The sequence below is a fragment of the Pelodiscus sinensis genome, chromosome 1 (genome assembly GCF_052426305.1).
Source record: "Pelodiscus sinensis isolate ZL-2025 chromosome 1, ASM5242630v1, whole genome shotgun sequence".
Classification (NCBI taxonomy): Eukaryota; Metazoa; Chordata; order Testudines; family Trionychidae; genus Pelodiscus; species Pelodiscus sinensis.
In genome coordinates, this window is record NC_143052.1 from 93,772,549 (window position 1) to 93,776,582 (window position 4,034).

Consider the following 4,034-nt stretch of genomic DNA (forward strand, 5'->3'; position numbering starts at 1 on the left):
TGCCAGAAGTATGCTGTTTCCTGGTCCATGCAGCCCATAATGTTGAGCCAGAGCACAGGGGTAGGGGTCAAGATGTGACAAACTCAGGCCAGTTGTAAGTGAACGCAGGTGTATCTGTCCTACAATGGTCACGGCCCTTCCCCCTGTGAATTGAAAAGAGGTTACTTCAGGTTAATTAGAGACACCTGACTCCAGTTCAGGGCCACCTTTAATAAACCCTCTTCTGGTGCTAGAGGGAGCAGATGGAGAAAAAACCCCACAAGTGACAAGAGGGATGGAGTAGCAGGGAGAAAAGGTGGAGGGCTGTTCCTCTATAGGAAGGAGAAATATACTCCAACCACATACCTCTGCCAGAGGCTGACATGGCCACAGAGGAGCCTGATCACAGCACCCAAAATCAGAGGCCACTTGGGCAAGTGCGGCTGTTAACTTCAGTTTGGCCCAGGCCTTATGTTAACTCACATTCCAGGGAGCTGAGTCCTCCCTCCTTTTCTCCCTCCCTTCACTTCACTTCCCCCATCCCCACAGCAGCAGCAGGAAAGGTTGGCGGAGTGGGGCTATTTTTGGGAGCATCTCCCTAGCAACGGCTGCCACCACCGTCTGTGGTGGTTTTTCCATAGGTGCTAAAATATTCTATGCTGCTTATTAAAGAAAGTGGCTAGGGGAGAGCGGCGGGGATGGAGAGAGTTAGCCATCTACTCCCTCACCCAGCAGTTTGCAGCTGGCAATGCGGGGTACAGCTGACCCTGGCTGAAGAGGGTGAGAGAGAAACAGGTGTATTTATATGAAGATGGTCTCCATTGTGGGTCAGTGAAGTTTGCTATAGGAAACACACACACACACACACCAGCCCCTGCTGGCAATGGTCCACCAGTCCTGCCATGCTATATCTGTAGAGGAGGCACAATCAGCTGCTTGTTTGGGAGATGAGGGGGAAGAGTTGGTGCTTCATGTCTTGTCCTTTCTTTACTCACTGTTCCTCACTGTGGCCGAGGTCAGATTGGCAATGACAGCATTTTGGGGGGAGTCGTGCCCAGGGAAGGGGAGAATAACGTGTCACAGAGAACTCATCTTTTCCCCCCTTAAAAATAAGAATATTGCTTTCTCAGTCTATTGGAATTTTTTGTCAGGCCCCCATCACTGTAGGAGCTGAGCACCTGATGAGTGCTAAAGGTTTTATCCTCTTACCCCCTCCCGAGAGTCTGGGAAGAATTGTCCTCATATTAGAAATGGGATATTGAGACACAGCGAGGTAAAGTGACTTGCCTGAGGTGACACAGGGAATTTGTGGCAGAGCCAAGAGCTCCTGAATCTTGTTCCAGTTCACACCCATCCAGCATTCCTGGCTGTGAAAGTAGCATATGTAGAGTTATGAGTGAAGACAGGGTCTGATCATCGAAATAATTCATGTGTTCAGTGCCTTTAGCGCTGAAGGTTCCCAAAGTACTTTATCACCTATGCTGGAACCCCTGAAGCAGAGCTGCCTTGACAGTGCACCACAACACACTTTTCAGAAGTCAGGAAACAACCATCTATGACTGAAGCTACAGAGGGGCTATTAGGCAGCAAGAGTTCAAATACCCAAACAGGAGTTGGACTGTCATCATCAACAACTAGCAGGGGCTCAATGCCCATTGGTGTCCGATGCCTCCCTCACTATTTCCTTCCATCTTTCCCTGTCCAGTGCGAGTGGCTCAGGGTATGTCTACACTACATGGCTCCGTCGACGGAACCACGTAGAAGAGCTTTGTAGACATAGCAAAATGAAGTGGCGATTTAAATAATCGCCACTTCATTTACATCAAAATGGCTGCCGCGCTGTGCCCATCAGCTGTTTATCGGCACAGCACGGTAGTCTGGACGCTCCACAGTCAATATCAAAAACCTTTGTCGACCGCCCCATTATGCCTCGTGGGATGAGGTTTACCGGGGCGGTCGACAAAGGCTTTTGATGTTGACTGCGGAGCGTCCAGACTACCACGCTGTGCCGACAAACAGCTGATCGGCACAACGCGGCAGCCATTTTGATGTAAATGAAGCGGCGATTATTTAAATAGCCGCTTCATTTTTCTATGTCTACAAAGCTCTTCTACGTGGCTCCGTCGACGGAGCCATGTAGTGTAGACATACCCTGAGTTTCTGTATGACAGCACCTATAGCTCTTAGGGAAAGAGTTATGGGGCATTTATGGCCACAAATAATGGTTTAACAGTATGGCTATGTCTAGACTACAGGCTTCTTTCAGAAGAAGCTTTTCTGGAAGAGATCTTCCAAAAAAACTTCTTCTGAAAAAGAGTGTCTACACAGCAAAAGTGCATCGAAAAAGCCATCTGCTTTTTTGAAACAGAGCGTCCAGACTGAATGGACACTCTCTCACATGTAAGCTGTGATTGCTATGGGCGGAATGGCCACCAGGACATCTGTGCTTTTTGCTCTTTCCTCTTCTTCCGAAAGAATTCCCTCTTCCCCGTCCACAGACACCTTTTTCCAAAAGAGCTCTTTCACAAAAAGGCTTCTTCCTCGTAGAAAGTGGTTTACCAATGTCAGAAAAACCCCTCTGTTCTTTTGATTTTTTTCGAAAGAACGCAACTGCAGTGTGGATGTAAGTGAAGTTTTTTTTCAGAAAAATGTCTGTTTTTCCAAAAAAACTCTGCAGTGCAGACATAGCCAATAATGTCTCATTAGAGGGCTCTCAGCTCTCTGCTGGTACGAATTCAGTACTGACTCAGAGGGAAGAGCACGCCTCCCGACTCACAGATGCCAGCTCCTGGATCACTTGACCTGCCCTGGAGGTCTCCCATGCCAGGGCTAAGCAAACTGTGCTCTGGGGAGCCCTTGCGGGTGGTCTGCCAAGAGCAAGCTGGTTGCAGGATGCTGGCTCTTCTCCTTGGCAGTTGTGAAACTGCACAGAAAGAAGCTAAAAACACATCTTTCCCTATATTGCTGTGCCATGGAAATGTTTGCTGTGGCTGCCACGGGGATGGTGTTTGATTGCCAGTGGGAGGAGAGGTGGTATCACGCATGGGAGGAGAGGTGGCCTCAAGGCCATGTTTGATGATTAGGATGTGAGCCATGTTCTGAAAGGGTCTAGAAACCTGTGGATGAGGAAATCCATTGAACCCATAATTGCCCAATGATTGGTTCTGAAACCCAAAGGTCAGGCACCTAAGGAATAGCTGAAGGGAGAGCCCTGTTACCTGTACCTTGTTCTAATTGCACCCCCTGTGCTTTCCTCTGACAAAGAAGCCCCTGTTCCTGCTAGAGGAGCAGCCCTGTGAACAATAGTCAGTCACTGCTGAGAGGTGAGACCCAGAGCATGTTTTCCTGGCTGAATCTTTCAGCAGGTGAGGAACATGAAGAGCACAGCAGGCTCTGAAATAATGCCACAGGGAACCTCAGAAGGCCCACAGGGAAGGATACTGGAAAGATCCTCTTTGTAAATCTATAGTAGAATCACCCAGTCCTGGGAACTGCTTCAAATCCAGTGACAAGCAAAAACAGCGATGACACACGGCACCGTTGGAGAAAGTTCTGGAAGAGTGCGCTAGCGGGTGAATTAGAGGGAGATCAGATCCCTGGAGTGGATGCTCGGTGCCGCATCTGGGAAGAAGGAAAAAAAGGACCTGGATTTCTATGCTTTCTGGTACAGAATATGTGGCAAGCCTCTGCAGGCCACTGTGCTCCATGCAAACATGCCTGGGGCATCTGAGCGCCAGCTGCATGTGTTCCCATTCCCGTTTCCATTGCTTTGGGTTGCACTTTCAGCTCTCCCCATCTCTGCCTCTGCAGGGTGTATCCAAGGCTCTGAGATCACATGTGAGGATGGGCTAAAGTAGCAGAAAGCTGTTGGATTCTACCAGAGAGTTACTGACTTCTTAGCTACCGACTGCACAGCAATCGGAGAGAGAGCGAGAGAAAGTGAGAGGGAGGAAGGAGAGTGGAGAAAAAGGCGATAGAGGGATGGTAAAATAGAGACAAACTGAGGGGGGGGGGGGGCGGGATGAGGTGGAGAGGCGGGGAAAGAGACAACCAGA